Genomic DNA, 23,125 nt, shown 5'->3' with positions numbered 1-23,125 from the left:
TGTTCACACATAATAAACTTTAATTTAAACAAATTTTTAACTAGGGCTTACAAGACTATTTCAGCAACAAACAAAAACACAAAACAAGGGGAGCGTGTTGAACTGGCCCATTTCATTATGAATAAACCTTAATTAAGGTTTTCTTTTTATTCAGTTTTATGGTTAGGGGCTGGTGGAAACCGAAAAAGGTATGTCTAAAATTCCAGCGGAACTAACTAATAATTCAAATGTTGTGTCTTTGTGTTCGAAAGTGGTTGGGTTTGTTGTATGTTTTATGTATAGGTTCATGGTAGTTCCAATGCCCACCTTTTGCTTATGTGATTCCGGTCGAATAGCCATCAAGCGCAACCAATTTAAGACGAGTAAAGCAAAAACTGAAAAAATGAAGAAAATTAAAACAAACTGTCCATTCCAAGGGGTATGCCAGATAGTCTTTTGCCGTTCTTGGGGTTAGTGTTGCTTACCATTTGTTGTTGTTGTTGTTTGGTCTCTTTTTACCAAGAGTGTTAATTTTGAGCTATGTAAAAAGGCACACTTTGCTTGGTTTAGTTTTTAGGCAGGGAATTAAACAAACCATGAACCCCCCCAAGTTGGTTGGTTTTCTATAAAGCAGATGGACTAACGGTTAGGGTATGGAGGAACACACCAAAAATGTAAGGTCACTGATGCGGAATTACTTCGCGCTTTCTATATCAGAAAAATATTTTTTTACCCACCATACAAATGGAAAAGGTATTATTTTCACAAAATTTTTTTGTTGAAAAAATGTTAACAATTGTTATGGTTTTTTTATTTTTTATTAGGTTGGATGGTAGGAGAACTAGATATAAAGTTGTTTCAATATATTTGATTATTTTTAACTTTGAATATCAACCTTGTGTAAGAGAGATCAATCGGATTTGTTTTATTTTATTTAACACTTTTTGTTTTAAATTGGGTTTTTTACGGTATCACAAACAATGCGAACATATTTTATTAAAACCCCCACACCACCCTAATGTATATCTCTACTATTTTTATAAAAGGAAATAGATTAAAATTAATTAAACAAGCTACCACGCATTTATTTATTTTTTTTTTCTTTCAAATATTAAATTTGAAAAATTTCCAACACTATATGTAATGTTGTTATTCTCAAATTAACATTTATTGCTTCTTATTTTCCGCATATGAATTCGAAAATATATGTGCATTGTGCGTTACTCAAATTTAACCCTTAGGAGAAGTGACCAATTTACTATGGAAACCCCTTTGAACGCCATCAGATATCATGTGGAATAGCATTCAATTTTAGAATAAGTTTAGATTTGTTCAAATTGGTCATCTTTGCCACGAATTATGGCCTTCAATGAAACCGTCTCACGCTGCCCGAATGGTGCTCTGCGGTATTTTGGCCCAATCTCGGCGAAGCGCTTGCTTGAGGTGATCGACACTTTGGTATTTTTAGTGCCAACCATGCTTTCCAAAATACTCCAAACAAAATAGTCCAACGGATTGGTATCCGGAGATTTTGATGGTCATTGCGCGCTGGAAATGATGCGATGAACCTCATTTTGTAACCATTCTTGAATGGCGCGTGCTGAGTCCTGTTGAAATGTCCAAGTTCTGCAGCCAATACACCCTCCAGAATATTTTCGCGACAATACTCGGCATTTATTCTGATGTCACGGTCGTTTAATACGAGCAGAAAGCGACCATCGGCTGTTATGGCGGTAGACACCATAACCATGGCCGGCGCGTGATTTCTGTTGGCCAATCGAAGGTGCACATTTCAGCTGACCTCTTTGGCAAATAAACACGATTATTTTGTTAGTTCACAAACTGTTGGACAAGGAATGTTTTCTCATCGGAGAAAACAAAACTCGGCAGTTCACCACTTTCGGCCAAGCGAAGCAACTCTTTAGCTCTTTAGATTGTATTTTCTTTCTGTTGTGGTGTAAGCTCTTGCACTTTTTGGAATTTCAACGGCTTTACCCCGAGCTCATTTTTCAATATACGCCGAATGAAATATTGCAATATGTTCAGCTCACGAGCCATTTTTCGATCCCTGCGACGCGGATTTCGATCAAGTCGGTTCTTTAATGTTCGAACTATTTCTGCTGATGTTGCTATTTTTTCCGTCCACTTCCTTGACGTAGGGCTACGCTACCAGTACCACAGTAACGAGCGATGGTACGAGACACAAAAGATTTATTCACATTTAAATGTTGGAGTGCTCTAACGATAGCCACTTGTTGTTTTCCAGCCAAGTATAAAGAAATCACACTATCACGCTTGAATTCCATCACGAATAACTTTTCTTCTGGAAAATTCTCACCAAAATGTGTTTTATACTCCTGTAAACAATATAATGAGCTGTCACTGGAATACTTTTAACAACTGTCGGACGAGTGGCTTAGAAACAGCAGCAGTCTGATGTTGGTTGCAGTTTTTTCATCTCACCCTGTAGATGAGAAAACCCGTACAATGGAGCGACAGTACTAGCATTAAACAAAATAGTGTTGTCTAAGAAGTCAGATTTGCTTTGTGCCCCAAGGGTATCCTTGGAGACCATGAACTGAAAGATCCGCTGATTTAATGATTTAAATTCGTTTTTCTTTTTCAAATTTCTGTGGCTTTTGAACGGAAGAAGGTGGTTTTAAAATATATTCTATGGCGCCGTCTTTCAATTTAAATTTAATTTTTTTTGTGTGTATAGGAAACGGAAAATAATTCATAGAAGGTAGAATATTTTCATTGCGCAAAATTTCCATCGTCAAAATAAAAATAAAACAAAAAAAAAAAATAACACTTCTTCATTTCATTTTCTAAAATAGATGCCAATATCAAGTGTAAATTGAAATGCTATTTGTGTTCAATATTACAACAATAAAGGCCATGGCAAGTAACAAATGAATAGCTTTTTGACATGATTTCCGCCTTTACAAAAATTAAAATCAAAAAGGAAACAACATAGAAACAGTTAAAAAAATAGAACTCTCATAAGAAGAGCAGGCAATTGAAAACTCTGAACATTGCATCAATATGAACGAACAGGAAAAAACTGAAAATTTTTAAATGAAAAACGAAACGCAGCACTCACAAGCAAAAAAAAACCAACAACACAAAATTCAAATTGAGTGTCTAACGCACATGATGTAATCGAAACTATGGTTACACGCATGCAGACAGCAAACAGCCCCCTACATACTGCTGGACAATAGCAACAGCGAGTAATAACTAGAAAACATGGTACTGGGTCAAAAAGTAAAACAACATCAAGCCAGCCAGCTAACAACGACAGGGATATTCTCTTACACATCAGAGAAGGCCGCACGAACTTCGAGCCAAGTGATGTTGTGTAATAGCAACGAATTGTTGTTGTCGTTGTTGCTTCGTTGTCGCTTGCTTCCATTCACGTTTGAATATTGAATTGAATTAACAAATCCAACAACAGATATAACCAGAATACCCATGGCTCATCCCGCCGCTAGCTGGTTTCTGATATTTTCATTTTGTTCTTTGCACTACAAAGCTTTTAGATTGATTTTTGTTTGTCTCCTCTTTTTCCGATTTTTTTTTTGGTTCGTAGCATTTCCCCATAATTCCCAGGCCTAGTCGTTCCTTACACTTGCACTCAACAACAACAATAACAAAGTAAATTGAGGAAACACGAAAAAAAAACAGACCAAGAGGCAGTTGCTTTGACTTGTCTTTTGATATTAAATTTTTTGCATTTGACATGAAACTGACATTTCACACAGCATCTCTTACACATGACACTTTAGCTGCTGCTGTGCTATCATAGGAACCAAACACATTTCAAAAAAAAAAAAAAAAAAAAATAGTGGCAGCATCAGCCAAAAACTGGGGAAAACAAAGAAGAAAACAATACCCTGATTGTCGTCATCAGTTTCGTCGATCAGCAACAAAAAGTCCCACCAACAAATAGCGGACATGGAAAAAAGGAAGTTCAGTTCGAAATGGGGGGAATGTCTTATCGTTCGTTCACTGGTTCTTAGCAACGACAATGACTGATGGATTTTTTAGATGCCTTTTCAGTCATAATAGAAATCTCCGAGCAAAATTGAAAAGAAAAATACAAATTTGGAGCATCAAACATGTGATTGTGTATTCAAACTTGTTCATCACAAACGGTGTTTATTTTGGTCACCCTCCTCCTTAATAGGTGTGGGATATGAATGTATTTTAAAAGTAAATATTTAAAAAGGAGGAACATACGCATTTCTATTTTAAATATTTATTTATTTTTTATGTGTCATCCAAACTTTATGATAGATATTTTAAATAAGTAAATTTGGAATTAAAATATTGTAAATTTAGTTCGAGGTGATAAACTGTCGGATTAAATATGCCATTGCCTCCATCTCAGAGTATCACTTATCTATCATTTTGTACGGAGACTTCATTAAACTTTGACGTATGATATAGAATACCATGCATATTCACGGGAGTTTGGTATAGAGAATATAATTAAATCCACATTTGAAATGTTTTCAAAATTTCATTTTTGAAATAATACCACTAGAAGTAATTCAAATTTCAAAAAGTAGCAAATAATACCCTCCACCATCTCGAAGGAAATTGAAAAAATCCGAAAACTACAACTTACTTAAAACTCGTTACATGGGGACTATACCACAATTTTTTTTGTCATAGGCGGTAGTGCCCGTTACGAACTTCAAATACGAAATTTGTTACAATTACGGTAAATAATATCTCAAAAATCATGAAAATACGGAGTATCGGGAGGTACCGTCATATGGGGGCTATACGAGGACGTGGACCTGCATCAAAACTTTTTGTCATAGACTGTAGTACCCATTACGAACTTCAAATACGATATTTTAAATAATTCCGGTAAATAATGTCGCTGAAATCATGAAAATACCGAATTTCAGTTATATGGGGGCTATACGAAAACGTGGACCCACATGGCCCATTTACAAACTTATCCTACCTATTGGTAAATTATGCATGTATGCAAAATTCTCTAGATCGTTTTACAATTGTACGCTGATGCAGAATATATATACTTTGTTGGGTCTATTATGAACATTTCGAGGAGTTACGAACGGAATGACAAAGTTAATATACCCTCCATAGAATGGTGGAGGGTATAAAAAATTAAATTACGCCAAACAACAATTTAATTTCATCAATTCATGGACTTTTGGTTATAGAAATATGATAATTTTAATAGTGTGTAATAGCGTCTCTCTGGCTTTCCTTTTCACTGCAAATTTCAGATCATCGTTTCAGGTCATTTAAAAACAAGTAAAAAAACATTAAGTTCGGCCGGGCCAAACTTTTAATACCCTCCACCTTAAGGTAAAGAAAATTTTAAAAGAAATGTGGCCAAAAACCATTAAAATGCCGAATATCGGGAGGTGCCGTTATATGGGGGCTATATCAAAACGTGGACCTATACATGCCATGTTTCGCCAAAGGAGTTAGAACCCATTATGACCTACAAATAACAATTTTCAGACAAATCCGTGAAAAAATGTGGCAAAAATCATCAAATTACCGAATATCGGGAGGTACCATTATATGGGGGCTATACCAAAACGTGGACCTATACATGCCATGTTTTGCCACACGTACAGGGACCCGTTATGACCTACAAATACCAATTTTCAAACAAATCAGTGAAAAAATGTGGAATAATCATCAAAATACCGAATATCGGGAGGTACCGTTATATGGGGACTATACCAGAACGTGGACCGATATATCTCATTTTCAATACCAACCATCCTAGACACAACACAAATTGCTCTGCTAAATTTTGGCGCTCTACGTCAAATAATGTGGGCTGTATCGTGATTTCAACAGACAGACGGATATCGTTAAATCTACTTAGAATTGTATGCTGATTATGAATGTATATACTTTATGGGGTCTACGACGAATACTTAAGGATGTTAAAAATTATATCATACTCCATTCCTCCTAGTGATTTCCATTGCTACGATACAATCGACTCCATTTTAATTTTACATCAAACATATTGAAATACAGTACATGTACATTTATGTATGTATGTGTACTTGTGCAAGTACTTCTTTATATGGTAATCAATCATTTCAAAACGCTCATTACCCTCGAAAAAAAACAACCACCTTCGATGTGAGTGGAAAGAAAGTCTTGATAAAAACCTACCACTCCTTAGCTAATGCGATGATGAATAAACGTCATTCATCCCCCATCATACACCACAGCCAGCGTCATCATGGCCAAATCATTTTTGGGTTTTGATGATTACACGTCACTTTTCTGTCACTCAAAGTGGTGGTGGTGGTGTTTGTTTGAAACAAAAACAAAAAACAAATCATTCACTTTAACCTCCATGTTAGAGTCAGCCATCATAGAAAATCAAAATTATAGTTGTATGGATGATGTCCAGAGTTCAGGGTTGGGTTAAGACATGATGGAGTAGTATGGAAGTGTGTGTATCAAACAGAGATGGCCAATGGAGCATATAATTAAAATGTTGGAGCCAAGAGACGCATGCGCATAAGAAAAGGAATTACGACAGAAATAATAATGCATTTGTTTACAACATTAAATGTGCCAATATATATCCACGTTATATGGGATTTGTATCTAAAAACGAACCAGTATTAATTCCACGAGAACTCAGGATTCTTAATGAAAACCATTTGATTCGGAAATTGTGCCTAAAATACTCAAAATACCAAAAGCAGTAAGAACCACTATGGGGTACTATTTGAATCCATGGTCGCATTCACCTTTGAGAGTGATTGAAATTTAATATTATAAATTGAAATAAATATAACATGTTCCCGAAAAAATTTTGTTTTTGGAACAGATCTAAATAACTTTGGACCCTACCTACGGATGTTTTAAAGATCCATGTTATATTCTCCTAAATGCTTTCTCTCGATTTTTGAAAATTTTTAAAATTTTGTCATACCGCTCATGGTGGGGTGTATAAAAAGTTATCAAGTCATTTCGAACTTCCAGGTTAATTAATTCACATAATCGGTGAAAAATCCTTTACATGATGTCGCAATTTCATGAAATTTTGAATAAATTGTCTGTTTTCAGAGGACCCCTTCCAAAAAATTGTGGATAATTTGTTAATCTCGCATTTTTCTCTCCTAAAAATAAAATGTTCTCCTATCAAAATTTTACATTTGGAGCATTATTTTCCAAATGATTTTTTATTTCATTCGTGAAGTCTGATGCCAGGCCCAGATTTTATATTATATTATTCCCTGTAACTGTTACATTATTTCATGTAAGTACATACATACTAGGTATACATCGATTGACACAATTCCCAGTGTGATTTCAGGGTAACCACGTCTGTCCGTGTCACTTAATTAAAACTAAAACGGCATCTGCTTGAGAATATTGAAAAAAATACATTTAACATCCATTAAGCCGGCAATTCTCTTAATTGCAGGCGAACGGGCATCAAACGCTAACACAATGACATTGAAAATGACAATGACAGCGACAATTGCCTGTACCTTCCCCAGCACTGCTTTGGCAGTCCTTTAATATCAAGAATCACATAACAAACCAAACGGACCCAACCACTGAGTCACTCGCTCAGGAAGGCAGACAAACAACTTTAACTAACCAGCAAATCAAGAGCGACAAACACCCCCCAAAAAATCAACTAAAAATTTCATGGTGGTGGCAGCTCACTTACGGAAAACCACCAGCATTTTCTATTTTCAGGAAAATGGAAAACTAGAAATAGGATGTGAATCAATGCCAATGCCATAGTTTAAATCAGGGCTTTACCATTTCAGGAAATTGGCAATTTGAAAATGTTGATGCAGAGCTGTATACCGAATACTATTTAGAATCCAAATCTCAAATATGTGTCAAACAGGAGTTTTGGAAAAGTTTTGAAACAAAAAGCGAAATGCCTGAAAGATTTTCTACACAGTTTTGTTGTTGTTATTCTAACATTGTCCTTGTTGCAAAATTTTTGCGTAAACTAATATCAAAAGTATTTTGTTGTTGATGTTGTTGTTATTAGTTCTGTGCGATATTGTTGTTGTAGTTGTTTCACATGCTGACAAAATCCAAATCATATTGTATGTTTATATGTGCCGGCTTTCGTTTGTTTGTTGGCTGGCTATTGTTGTTGTTGTTGCTGCTGCTGTTATTCGGGATATTGAACGATGATATGAAATGGCCATAAATCAAAATGGCAGGACGGACATGCACACAGACAATCGAACCAAAATGTGTATATGTATAGGGGAAGACAAATACACAGACACACAGAGGTAGGCAAAACTGTGATGATTCGACTCGATATGTGTAGTAATATGAACAGAGGTGGATATACAGTCTATGGCCAATTAATGATGAATGCGTTATGTTTTTTAAAAGTTTGTGTTTTTCTATGTATTGTTACAGGAAACTATTGGAATATTGGAAGTGCACCGGGAGTTGAACCGGTAAATTGATGCAACACGTTATTAAATTGTGACTTATGTTAAATAGACTAAAATCATCAGTTATCTTGATCATTTGAAAATGCGACTCATAAATGATATTTTAATAAATTATACTATGTTGTCAATAATAGTAGTAATCACGAACTTACGCAGAAATGTCTTTCGAAACCATATCAATGAAAAACGCAAAAAAGTCAGTGGTAATTATAAGGAAAACAATAATAATTAAAGCTGTAATAATCATAAAAATAATAAAATAATACGAGTAATAATGATACAAATAATAAGACTAATAATAAAAAAATATTGAAGTATGGAAAATGGGCCCATGCATTCTTAAACAATTTTTTTTGGAGTTAACCCATAGGCCATGCCTTGGGCCCATGCATTCTTAAACAATTCTTTTGGAGTTAACCCATAGGCCATGCCTTGGAACTAAAATATCACATCATCTAACTTTCCGACAAATTTCAAAGTATATTTAATTTTTGCCTTTTGTCCTAATCAATGGCCCAAATACTGTATGCCAACAATCAATTCGAGGCATAACAGAATTTCGTATTTCGGTGGTAACCACTTACGGGAAATGAAATTGTTAAGGGTATAAATGGGACATACGAGAAAAAGGGACAAGAGGGATTCCAGGACAAAAACAACAACAACAACAATATACGCTATCAAAAAAATTCAACACACATACCACAGAAGCAGGGTGTTGCAAAAGCACAAACGAACCAACTAAATTCTCTCGTTGCGCTCACTAACAAATGAATGAATTTGGAAAACGCAAAAATGAATACTAAAGCCTGAAATACCAACAACAACAATAGCAATAGCAACAGCACATCAAAAAAATAAACACAACAAAAAACAAGAATCCCACAAAATATGAACACGAACAAAATGTAGAGAAATAGAAATGAAATGACGACGGGTTGACTGCTGTCAAAAGAACAAACATGGGCGCATATCACACATACGGACATGGACACCGACACGGACGCTGACGTACACACACGAGCAATTTGAACAGCAAAAATCCTACCAATTTTTCTCGTGTGTGTGGCAATAGCACATATCCAAAATAGCGGCGGCCTTAAAACGCCATAACCACCATCTAGCTAGCTACCACAAAACGGCAGCGGGCGTACGTGGTAGTTGTGTCAAAAACTTAACGGAAAGAAATCATGCATTCTAGTTGCTGGCAAAAACATTTGAAGGATCTATGGGCCGCTTTCATGTTTTCCAGAGCAAGACCAAAAAAATGGGAAAACCAAAAACAATCATCATTCTCAACCAAAAACCCTTAAAAACAAACAATAACCCACAACATAACCTATCATCACAGTAGCCGGCCAAACGGAAGCAGCGGCAGCAGCAAAATCAATCCACCCATTAGAAAGGTTTAATGCCCTAGAACATACTCATTCTCTCTCTAACACCCACCTCGAAAAACAACAACAAACATCAGGCGCTTAAAATCCTTTCCGTTGTCAGATAAGCAAAAAAACGACAACGACCAAAATTTCTATCATTGTAATCATCCATCATAAATGTTAAAGGGTTTGAAAGGTTGCACTTTTGTTTTAGCTGTCCTGCAATAATTTTTTTATAAAGTGACTTAAGTCCAATTAAAAAATATATATAAATGAAATTATGTCACGCTCTGGTAAAGGATATTTCAATATTTCTATATTGTTTTAGCCAAGTGAGTTCATGTATTTAAATCACCTAGAGATGGTAAAGTGTAAGATATACAGAAACGTTGTATAGGCCTTGAAATAAACTGTAAATTTATATTAAAAATCTCAGGCACATGGAAGTTAATGCCTAAATTTCAAAACCGATTGGATGTAAATTTAAAATTTTGGATTCTAATTGGCTGAAAAATGTTCCTACGAAACATATTTAAAATCAAACAAACTTTTTTTCAAATATCAGCTCTACAAGCGGTACTGGAGGTAGCAAATTGCTTGAATGTAGCTGAAGATTTAATCTGACTGAAATTCAGAAATTCAATAATACAGGGGTGAGATAAAAAACTGCAACAAAGTCAAACGCCATATTTTTACATTTTTTTAAATTGAATGCAAGCAAAAAATGACGGAAATAGCATCAAATTTTAAAATAAGTTTAGATTTGTTCGAATTGGTCACCTTTGTCACGAATTATAACCTTCAAACGGCCAATGAAACCGTCACACGGTCTGCGGCCAAAATGTTTGCGTGTCCAAGGCTTTACACCCTCCAGAATATTTTTACGATAATATTTGGCATTTATTCTGATGCCACGGTCGTTTAATACGAGCGAAGAGCGACCATCGGCTGTTATGGCGGCCCACACCATCACCATGGCCGACGCTTGAGTTCTGGTGGCCAACTAAAGGTGCACATTTTAAGCTGACCTCTTTGGCAAGTAAACATGATAATTTTGTTTGTTTACAAACAGCTGGACAACGAATGTTCTCCATCGGAGAAAACCAAATCCGGCCGTTCACCACTTTCGGCCAAGCGAAGCAACTCTTTAGCTCTTTTTGAGTATATTTTCTTTCTGTTGCAGTGTAAGTTCTTGCACGTTTTGGAATTTCAATGGCTTTACACCGAGCTCATTTTTCAATATTGCCGAATAGAATAGAATGCGATATGTTCATCTCACGAGCCATTTTTCGGCCACTGCGACGAGGGTTTTTGATCAAGTCGTTTCTTTATTTTTCGAACCATTTCTGCTGATGTTGATGTTTTCTTCTGTCCACTTCCTTGACGTCTGGCTACGCTACCAGTATCACGGTAACGAGCGATGGTACGAGGCACAAAAGATTTATTTACATTTAAATGCTGGAGTGCTATAACGATAGCCACTTGTGGTATTCCAGCCAGCTGGCGGACGAGTGGCTTAGAAATGACATCAGTCTGAAGTTGGTTGCAGTTTTTTCATCTCACCCTGTATATTCATGGACAGCTATCCCCGACTGCAGGGAGGCCATTAATTATATGAGACATGAAATCACCGATGAGTTGAGGTGGATCAATTAATCCAGCGTTAAGCTACTTTGAGAAAAATTCAAATGCCCCTTCTTTGGATGACAGAAGATGGCTAATAGCATCTAAATACATGAAATCCAGTTCGATTTGGCCGATATATAATAAAACAAATATCTATTTTCACTCAATAGCCTAAAAATTAAGCTTCCAGGTGAATATTGCGCATCAAACTCATTTGTCAAACATCAAATAGACACTCTATATTTCATATCGAATATTATGCAATCACACCTTGGAATAATAAATTGACTTAATCTCTTTTTCAATAAAAACTCGCAAAATAATTCACATATTTGTAAAATAACATCGCGTGTTGCATGTGTCCATTTGGTGTTTTTTTTTTTTTTTTTTTTTTTTTTGGCATACAATTTGGGGGTGGTTCATAATGGTTGCTGGTAATTTAGGCAACATGCAAGAAACATATCATTAACTGATTTTTAGGACAAATGTTGCTAAAAAATTTAAAAAAGTATATATTTATTTCATTCGCGAACACAATATTCATTAACTTAATGGATGGTAATTGAAGAATGCATATACATTTAAACATTGCATTTCAGTGTTGGCCTTGGTTAAACGATGTGCATTTTAGTTGTAGTCCTTTATCACGGCGACCAATCGTTATTCTTCAAAGCAATGTCGTTTTTGTCAGCACATCTAATTGGGAACAATTAAAATAAATAGTGACTAAAATACACGTTTTCTTGATTTTATACATGTGTACATCTTTTTGGTCATATATAACTTTGTTATAATCTTAAGAAAGTGTCACATTTCTACTATGTGCTCCACTTTCACCTGTTGATCATATCATTGCGTTCCAAGCCCATTATATTTAACAAAAAAATCAAACCGAAACACATTCAACAATTGGCCAAAATGTGAAAAGCTTTTCAAATGCGAAAAAACTAATGACCATGAAGATGTCTTGCATACCCTTTGTGTATGCCTGTGTATGTTGCCCAAGTTTGCACATTTCCACACAATTATGAATGAAAATTAAACTTGATTCCAGCTAGTTCACAGATAAAAAGAAATAGGCAAAAGCCCGCTCATACCAAAATAAAAAAACAACAACAATAATATTCATTACTATGGCAACAACAGAAGTTTCCAACAAGAAAGCAGGAATACAACTACAACGCCAGCCAAAAAAGAAACTAATGAATTAAAAACGTGTACGCACCGTACTTTTGAAAAAGATTTATGGCTTTTTTTTTGTAGTTGTTGTTTTTCTTTTCTTTGCTTTGCTTAGCTCTTGTCTCGCTTGTTGTTGAACGCCACCCATTTTTTCCCAATGAACGCTGCGCTGCGCTGCACCACCACAATCGTTTGGAACAATCACTTAAATAGTTTTGAGAGATTGTGAATTTTTGTATCTGGTTTATGTGTATTTCGAGCGTTGCGTTTTCCTGATTTCATTCAAAATTTAATTCAAAACAAAGCCGAAAAAAACTCGACAAAACCTTAATTTCAGTTGAAAGTGAAAAGCATGGAAAAGTGGTTGTCGAATGTCGTCGCACAGCAATGGTGGCGGCAGCAGCATCATGGACGATGGCACTGACACGGTCAGTAGTAAAAAAATTTTGCTGTGGATGCTATTGTCCTCTACAGCCAGCCAGCCAGCCAACCAGCCGTTCGACCAATATTATCTGGCGTCTACCCCTATATAAGTTACGCTTTCTCACTTGATATAGGCATAAAGGCTATGCGTTGCGAAACACAATAACTTTATGTTATTATATATGCATAAAAGTGAAAGAGACATCATCCATAGCCAAAAATTTTATTCTTGTTGTTGCTTCATTATGTATTTAAAATTTCAAGTGCATTATAATATTCATATTTTGTGAAAAACTAAACAATAAGATACATTTTGAGTTTGTGCTTTGTTTTTGGGGTTTTTGTACTTTGCTGCTCGCTGAGTGTGCGACAAAAAACCTGAGTAGTATTGTCAGATGTCTGGATAATGTGTTAATTGCGTGAAGCAATAAATTTTATTTGACTTTTTTGTTGCTGTATTAAAATATTCAAGAAAATTTCCCCTGATTGTAAATGTGACATCTCAATTTAAAAACTCAAATTGGAATATTTTTTGTAAAGCAAAGCTTTGCGAGTTAATTGCTTTGGAAGTAATCAGAGGATAAATTACAATAAAATTAGTTAATAAAAAAAAAATGCATAGGTAAATAAATAAATAACTAAATAAATAATAATAAAACTTGATAATTAGTAGAAAATAGTAAATAAATTAACAAGTAAAAAAGCTGTAATCATTTAGCCAATTTTCAATAAAATAAAATCCGTTAAAAATTCTGTTGAAAATTTAAAAATACCAAATGTAGCCGTCATATTAGGGTCAAAACGATGACGTGGACCTGCATAGGCAACTTTTGTCATAAGAAATTACAATATTCAAATGCGAAACTTGAAAAAAAAACTTAGCTAAAAATGTAGCTAAAATCATCAATATAGGAAGGTACTATTATATGGGGGCTATACGAAATTGCACAGACAATTTTCTGGTATAGGCTGAACTATTCATCACGAACTTCAAACACCAACTTTGAAACTATTCCGGTGAATAGTGTCGCTAAAATCAACAAAGTACCGAATATCGAGATGTATCGTTATATGGGGGCTATATTAAGACGTGGACCTGCACAGACAATCTCCTCTAATTCCTTTTAAGAATTTGTCCCTCTTTTTATTTCACAATTTTTGGACCTGCACAGACAATCTCCTGTAATTTCCTTTAAGAATTTGTCCCTTTTTTCATTTCACAAATTTTCTTCTATTTGACAAAATATTTAGAACAAAAAGTCGTCTATTTAAACGGAACATATTCATTATGTCACTCATCCTTTCACTTAATCCTTTCTTATCTGATACACATAAAAAATATATCTATATCATAAAAAAATCTTTCAAAAATCTTCAAATCTATGCAAATTATAAACTCATAAAAACACAATGAATCCTTTTCTTTTTCCCAACCAACGGCGCGTCGCCGTTGCCATTATAATTCAATCTCAAGAAGCAACATAAAGAAAAAATAATCACAGTAAACGTATCCTTTTTGTTGGCTTTCAACAATTATAAGACCATAAATTTTGACTTTCAACAATGGCAATGGAAATCCATGGAAACCCCATTTAAAAAGCGAAAGTGTCACAAAGAGGCCAAACGAAATAAACTCATTATTGTTGCCAAAGTGAGAGAGAGTGAAAAACACACTCACTCACACACAGAAAACGTGTCGTACAGCAGCCACATACAATAAAGGTCCTTGCCGGCATCACAACGCCGCTGGCTGTGCTAAATAATAATTTCAACAAGAATACCACAAGATTTCAAGATTTGAACAAATGTCTGGGCCAAAGAAAAAAAACATATGAAGTAAAACGAAAAAGACCATAATGCAAAAAGCAGATGAATGCCACCGGAGCTGTTTGCACGTGCTATACAAAGGGAGGTTAAACATTTTACGTTTGTGTGTCGCCAACGAAGCCTTTTTTGTGAACTTCAATCTCTTGGTCTCCAAAGATGTTAATGGCAACATCGTTTGTTTGACTTTCATAAGAAAACACTGTAATGAATTAATTTTTAGGCAGTAGCTAGTCGGGAATAAGGAATTATCTTAGCGCTACAATGAAGTTTACTTGCAACACTAAAACTGATACTAAATGTTGCTACGGCGACGACGTGTTAGCTTCCAGTGCAACATTTTATGATTTATTCCAGTTGTGTTGGATGGTGTTAGCAACAAATGTTGCAGAGAAAACAAGTTACACTAGGCTACATTTCTCAAACGGTAGGGACAGAAAAATATGACAATCAGTTCAGATAACCGAGTGAACACTATTGCAATGGGGATTTGCCGAACTAATATAAGCGAAGAACGATGAATGACCAAATGATCTATGAACTATATATATTTAATCCTTCATAAAGGATTACCCAAAAAAGGAATATTATTGTAACTAACAAGGGAGTCCTTGATTAACCCCGTCTAGTAATTCGCTTAGGAGAAAACTTTACAAATACAAAAAAACAGCGAATAAACCCAGTCAAAGTCTTGCTTCTTTATATATATATATTTTTTTTTTGTGCAAGATCGTATTAAATCATTGATGTTCACGGGCATCCAGTGGTTTCGCTGTCCATAAAAATAAATGATTTTAGAGGAAACAAAAATGCTATTGCTCTTTATATTAACGATTCGTTTAATTTTTTTAAATGAATGTATTTTAACACTCATTTCTTGATGATTTGAAAGAACTAAGAGAAATCCGACTGGCGAGAGAGCTCTTGTTCTTGAACAGCTCTGTATTAAATCCTCCATTAAAAGTAATCTTAAAAAAGGAATATCTCAACATAAAACAACCTCCAAATGCGTCGCATATTTTTATCTTTTCGGAAGAATACTCCATTGTTTTTGTTTTTCACTTATCTTCCGCATTTTATATTTTATTATTCTTCTCATAAGTTATTTATGTCCTAATTTGTTTTGGATTGTGTTATAGTAAATGAAAATTTAAATTAAAATTAAAAAATTGACAAATAAAAGTTATTTTTGACATACGTAATATATTTCCTGTAAAGTTCATTCCTAAGAGTTTTTTTTGTATTTAAATTATTATTATCTTACGGCAATAAAATATTTTTTAAAAGTTGTTTTAACCCCAATTTGATTTGGACTAATATATTGTATAAGTTTAAACTTTTACTTTTTATTTTATGTTGTAATAAAAAAGAGACTCCAAAAATATACATTTCTACAGAACTGGAATGCGATTTGTTATATTTTTTTGGAATTATTTCCGATTGAATTAAATGTCCTTTGTTTATTTCCTTGGATTATTGAAGCTACTGTTTATTTTATTTTCTTTTATTATTATATATTTTAGAATCATAACATTTTTATCCGTTGCTCTTTTCGCCACTTATTCAATCCCATGACATAAACGAAGCCGATTTCTAAGCATAACCTGAATTTATTTTCAGAAATACTTGATTAGCCATATCCCCGTGGTTATTGTTAATGTTGCTTTTCTCAAAACAGCTTTTATGGAGTGTTTCACCGCTGCATATTATTTGTGTTAGATTCTTATACATCTTTTTAAATATATCTAATATCCCTTTTTATTCTGAAATTTGGTGATTCTTCGTCTTAATGCATTTTTATAAACGTAATTTATTTCTAATTTTTTATCATTTTGTACTTTTAATTACTTCGAAAACGATATCCCAATCTTATGAGATCAAGTTGAGAACTGAAGCCCTGTGTATGACGCATTGCAACGATTGATTCATAAAATATTCAGTTTAAAGAATATACATCAAATCCTCCAAAATGTATCACAAAATGTTGCCACAATGCTGCTGTCATACTTCCAACTAGAAACAAACACTCACAAAGGTTGCTGGAGCGTCGAGTTTGATGTAGCGTGGATGGGAATGAATATGGTTGTGTGTTCATTTCCTCGAGAGCAATTCATCATATCACAATATGTGTGTGTGTGTGCGAGAACACAAAATGTTGCTATCGCTGTTGCTGGAGTGTTGAAGAGTCAAGGCAACATGCGAAATAGATTTATTGGAATGTTTCTACAATATTAACTCATTGTGCATACATTGGGTTTGAACGTTTGTTTAGTTGTTTTTGAATTTTTGAATGAAATGAACGTGTGAACGAACGACTGTGGTAGTAGAACGAACGATAAGCGCGCGCGTTTACAAAAACACAAAGACGACGTTGACGAAACGTTAGACCACACAAACTTGTGAGCGTGTTTCGCAAAAATATACAAAAGAGACGGAATTATTTTGATAATTTTGAAATAATCAAAAAATTATTTTAATATATAAATTCATGGTGTTTTATTTTTGAAATAATAGAAAATGACGTGGAAAATACGTCGGAAATTTGTTTAATAATTAAAAAAAGTGCACACCTTCAGAAAAATTACATAAAAATCCAAATTCGCTAGCAAACAATAATTTAAGAACACCAAAACCCCCACCAAATTTAAATCTGTATCAATGTTGTTTTGAATCTTATCACTATTTAACCTTGAACTTATTTTCTTTGGTCTATAACACAAAAAACGAAACCCCTCCAAAAATAAATTTGTTTTTCGTTGGGAGCACAAAAACTGAAGATTGAAATCCAGCAGCAGCAGTAGCAAAAACGTGAAACACATGCACGACACAAATAGAGTGAATTGAGAATCAGTGACAAGCAAGCAAAAAAAAAATATATAAAATGAAATGAATTTTAAAAATGTCACCAACACTTGATGCTTTTTCGAAACGGAGACCACAATGTTGCCAAAATTTGTGCGCAGAAACAGCAGCACCGTTCTCGTCATCAACAGTGGCATCAGTTGTAGCAGCATCATCATCTCTATCATAATTAGCATTATCTTGGACATAATTATCATCAACGGCAACAATCAATTTTGAATAACTTTTAAGTGATAAAGACTGTCATCATTGTTATTAGATATAAAAATTGCCACTCCACTCCCCAAAAAAGTTGTGATAAATGTTTGCAGTTTTTACTACACCAAATCTATACAACAACAACAATAATAATAAAAATACAAAATTTTCCAATTTCCTGCGATACTTTTCGTTTATGGGTAGAAAACGCAAGTCCTTGAGACATTATCGAAATTATTTACGTTTGCATTTTATAATTACAAAAACGCTTTACTTCTATTATTGCTTATTTACCACTACGTTTATCTCGGTTCTCAATAGTGTCCGCATCTTTCTCAATATCATTCTGACAAACGTGAACTCCAAATTGATTTTGGCCCAACATTTCTTTTGGAAAAAATCGTCTCTAGAACGTTACCCGAGTTATTTTGTGCATTTCTTGTATGTCTATAAAAATATTAAGAAAATTTTAATACCGAAAATATTAACAATAATTTTATGTGAAGTGAATAATTTAAACAATTTGAATTGTATATAAAAAAAGAGCAGAAGAAGCAGGAGAATATTCATCAACTTTCCAAAGCATTTTGTGTAAATAAATAAATATATTTTTTAAATTAAATAAAAGAAAAATTTAAAATAAGTGTAATTTTTTCTAAAGAATATAACAACAAAAGTATTGTGATATTAAATTTAATAAGTAATTCGCGTTTAAGTCTACAATCTACATAAATTTTGTATATAAATAAATATTTTTTAAAAAATACCTACATCTCTATATATACACACCACAAACGGAAGCCTAGAAGAACCTTTAGTTTTTTTTCTACCAACAACTGTCTAAAGAAAAACATTCTACAAACAACAAACCCTTTTAACTCAAGGTATGTGTCAATTTTATTTTTTTATATTTATATAAGTTGAGAAATTGGAGAATATTTACATAGGACCAGGGTTTCGGGCTTGATATTAAAGGGTGGAGAAGTTTCTGTTTGGCATTTTTAAAGGCTTAATTTACTCGTTAGATTAATATTCAATTCATTGCTGTACAAAATATTTAGGAATTCATTGTTTTATCAGATAAAAAAGAATGAAATTAAAGAAAAATATACAATAAGGGGTCCTCCATTTTAATTTAAATAAAAATATTTCGATTTAGTTCTTGCAAACGACATTTACAGAAACCGAACTAATTATTTTTTAAGGAAATCAGCGAAAAAGATGTTGTTTTTTAGTTTCGGCGCCTGATTCATTTTTTTTACAAAAATGTGTGTTCCTCATTCCGTTTTTATGAGATGAATTGGTTACCATTAAATATTTATTAGAAAAAAGGTAATATGCATTCTATGAAAAAGGGGAATATTTGTATTGTAGCTTGATATAATTGAAACTGAAAACGACGATTCAGAAACTGAAGCCAAGGCGCTTTACATTCCCCTTCCAATAAAATAATTATAAAATACTAATTAATAAAAAAGAACTATTGCAAAATTATGAAAAATATATAAACGGAGTCTAAACACATTTTTTAAAAGTATGTGATTAGAATACTGTAAATTGATGAACGACTGAACCAGAGCGGGCCCATATATCTGATTATTTCCATGCCATATCCTGATTAATTCCTTGTCCTTATTAGAGAGTGTAAAAGTGTCTACATATATTTTTTTTAGATTATTGCCTCCTAATATATTACGCGAGCCACACGCACGTTAGCCTTGCCTTTAAAATCATTTTAATCGGGCATTATGATGTCATTGATATAATTCCCATTAGGATGACGACTACCGATTTGGATAGGACTTGTTGAGGTGGAGTGGAGAGTAATCCACCAGGCATGGGACCTGAGTTTGTTATCCATACATTCTCGGCTTCTCTCAAATCTCCATCCTTAAAATGGAACTAAGTCCGGTAATATATTAAGATGTGTGCTAACCAGGAACGTGTACGGACGTGACTATTTATCAAATGACTCTTAAAATTAATAATTTCTCTATTTTTTTGTAGACAATATCGAAAGTTCCTTTTGCAATTCATTTTTCAGAAAAAAAAAAACAGTATTGAATCACATTTCAATGCATTTAATGCTCCTGTAGTCATAATTTACAATACAATTTTCTGTTCAACCCTTCGAGAACTCCATATAGTATGGAAATTATGAATTTCCATAATCAAGAATATTAATATTTGATCACGAAAACTGTTCTGAAAGGTTGTAACAGGATTCGCCATAAAAAAATCCCAATACTATACAATTTAGAAAATCTGTCTAGGTGTTATTATTTGACCTTAATGATAATAAATCATATTGTTTTTGTAACAATAAAATAATTCCAGCTCCTTCCATTGTTTGTTTCAAAAATCACATATAAATCATATTAACAATGGGCATTTGTCATAATTAATAAAAGGTATTGAAAATTTTCGCCATTTTCATTTCCAACAATAAAAAACCACCCCGAAAATAGTTTTTCCTGGAGATGGAAAATCATATATGATAGGTCACCATTTGAATTAATTAAAATTTATATGTAAAAATAATAAATAGAACCTAGCGACTTCGTCTATTGATGTAAAACCACCAGAAATTATTTTAAAATGTTTGATTTGCGATTTGTTAGAATCTCCTTTTTATCAAAACTTAGACTAACAAAAATTATAATTGTACATCAATTAAAATCTATTATATATTTTAATTGATGTACAATTATAATTATATATTTTATATTTCACCCCAAATTATTTTTTTTCCAAATAATTATTCAGAAATTGTGTTTATAAAGCCCTAATTCTAATCCAAGACGTTAAGTAAAATATATCATTTATTCTATAAAATGATTAAGGGCAATCACTACAATTTTTTAATAATAATAATAATAATAATAATAAAAATCTAATACAAAACCTTAGGCGTATATGCACAACATATACATATATATGTATATATATAAAATATATTTATTCCAGAAAAACAACAACAACGAAAACGCTTTAATAGTGACAAAATATTCCACTACAATATACAAAAAATAATTTGTTTGACTATTGCTGGATATGTATTTTTAAAGAAAATAGCTTATATGACCCAGTATTTTCTGCATATTCTATTCGCTTTAACATATTTTTCTTTCCTAAAAGTTAAGTAAAAAATAAAATATTTTATTATAGAAAAATTAGTTTCATTTATGTATTTTTGCAGTTTTTCTGGCTTAAATTCTGAACAAAATTTTCAGATTCATATTCTTGCTTGTTGTAAAAATTATAACCAATGTTTCAAAATATTTTTCCATGATTAGTCTTTTATTTCTTCAGAACTATTTGACCAATATTTCTAAATTAGGCACCAACAATGTTTTGAATAAATATTTCATTTATTACCACAAAAACTAGCAAATCGAAAATCCAAATTTGAATAAGCGGCTGGTAAAGTGTGTGAACTTTTCAAAGCAGAAACAGAAGGAAAGTATTAAATATTCATTATGAACATTGCGGCGCATAAACAATTAACATAATCGCTGGGTTCTCCGGACAAAATATTTAATGTGATTAATTTGCAAGCATATACAACCAACAACATATTGATACTAGAAGCTTTTAACGGAACGATCAATAAAATTAATTGATGAGAAGCTAGTAAGAAAAGACAATCTCGAACACACACACACTTGCATTCAGACATCAATGTGTTGTATGGTTTACGTGTTTTAGACTCTGATCAACAAAATGCAAACACAAAGTTGAAAATTTATAAAAACCCACAATTCATTACCATAATTAATTATAAGACATGATATTTAATCACAAATTGTAATTATAATTGCAATTTAATTAAAGCGTTTAATTGTAAACATAAATCTTTTGCAAAAGAATGAAACTGAACCAAGTCAAACAGCAGCAACAGTTTGAAGGTAAAACAATGCCCACATGAAAATAATGTGAGGCGAGCGGTGAAATCAAGATACGTACTTTGGCTGAATTATTTCAAAATTCCTAAAAAGATAATGCCCGCTAAAGTGATTTGGGAAAAGATAAATTTTTTTTTGATCCGTAGCATTATTAGGATTTTTTGTCAAAAAAAAACAGAAGAGGATTTGCTATAGGTCAAAAAGCTGTATCAGAATATTTTCGTTACTTGATATGCCGAAATTTTCGCCAATTTCATACAAAAAACGTTTATATTTCGTCCATTGGAACTGTCTTTACCCAAGTGATTTTTTCCCTTCTGGCCACGTTTCGGTCTACGGCCAATTTAACTTAACCAGTTCTTAATATTTAAAACCCTTTATTAATGAGTCGTGAAATTTATGTTGCCAAAATAGCGGGAAAATGCCAAGGTTTGACAGCTGCTTACTTATCTCTTGGATCAAAATATATAAATCCATCAAGTATCAACTAAACGCTGCGAACATTTAATATGAATTCTGCTAAACTAATCAAAATATGGGTATGAACATTGAATGTCCCTTGAAAGTAGGAACTTAATTCATAATTAATAAGTGCCATTCCACACTAAATAATTTCCATTTGTATGAGCATGTGGCTAATATTGATTCTTTCTCTGCTCTCCCACAAAGAGAAAGTTCTATATAAATAAATATGATACACATGACACTAGCTAACAAGTTGCACGATACACAATCATATCATAATAATTAGCGTAAGAATGATTTAACAAGTTACAGAAACTTATACCAAACAATACCGACACAATCCCCATTTGTACTCAGTCGTATGCATGTGAGGGTAATGCTTAAATGTATGCATCCTCTTTGTCGACGGTGTTTGTTGTTGTTGTTGCTATTGTTGTCAGTGTGTCAAACTACTTAATACCAGAGAGGCCCCTAATCAAACCATACCGAACGACCGACCGACTTGTGACCATCACTACTACTCAAACATATGACCCAGCCAATCCTCCATGATCACCAACAATGAAAACATAGGGATTCATCAGAAATTGCCCAACGTCGACGTTTTTTTGCCATTGTAGACGACGACGTCATCATCATCACAATTATCATCATTATTATTATTATCATCATCAGAACACAATACAATACCCATCATTGCCGGCCATAAATCATTTTTACTCATATTTTTGCACATATTTTTATTTGAATGTTACTGTTGTTGTTTTTATTATTTTCATTCTTGTTTGCCTCTCTCTCTTTCTCTTTTATTTGGCTG

The 23,125-nt window shown here is 33.3% G+C and overlaps 1 protein-coding gene across 8 annotated transcripts in view; it reads left to right on the top strand.

Annotated features, from left to right (window-relative positions):
• Nucleotides 1–23,125, top strand: part of LOC101901148 (homeotic protein antennapedia) — a 281,076-nt gene that overhangs the window by 190,815 nt on the left and 67,136 nt on the right. The window contains exon 1 of one of the 8 annotated variants that reach the window (XM_005185956.4): nucleotides 17,152–18,822. The exons of the other annotated variants lie outside the window; for them this stretch is intronic. The gene's annotated coding sequence lies outside the window, so the exon portion shown is untranslated. Of the gene's footprint in view, nucleotides 1–17,151; nucleotides 18,823–23,125 lie in introns of those variants that run through there. 8 annotated transcript variants of the gene reach the window in all.

Source organism: Musca domestica, unplaced genomic scaffold, assembly GCF_030504385.1.
Source record: "Musca domestica strain aabys unplaced genomic scaffold, Musca_domestica.polishedcontigs.V.1.1 4, whole genome shotgun sequence".
NCBI classification, from domain to species: domain Eukaryota; kingdom Metazoa; phylum Arthropoda; class Insecta; order Diptera; family Muscidae; genus Musca; species Musca domestica.
Note: the sequence above shows the minus strand (reverse complement) of the source record. Positions and strands in the feature narration are given on the sequence as shown.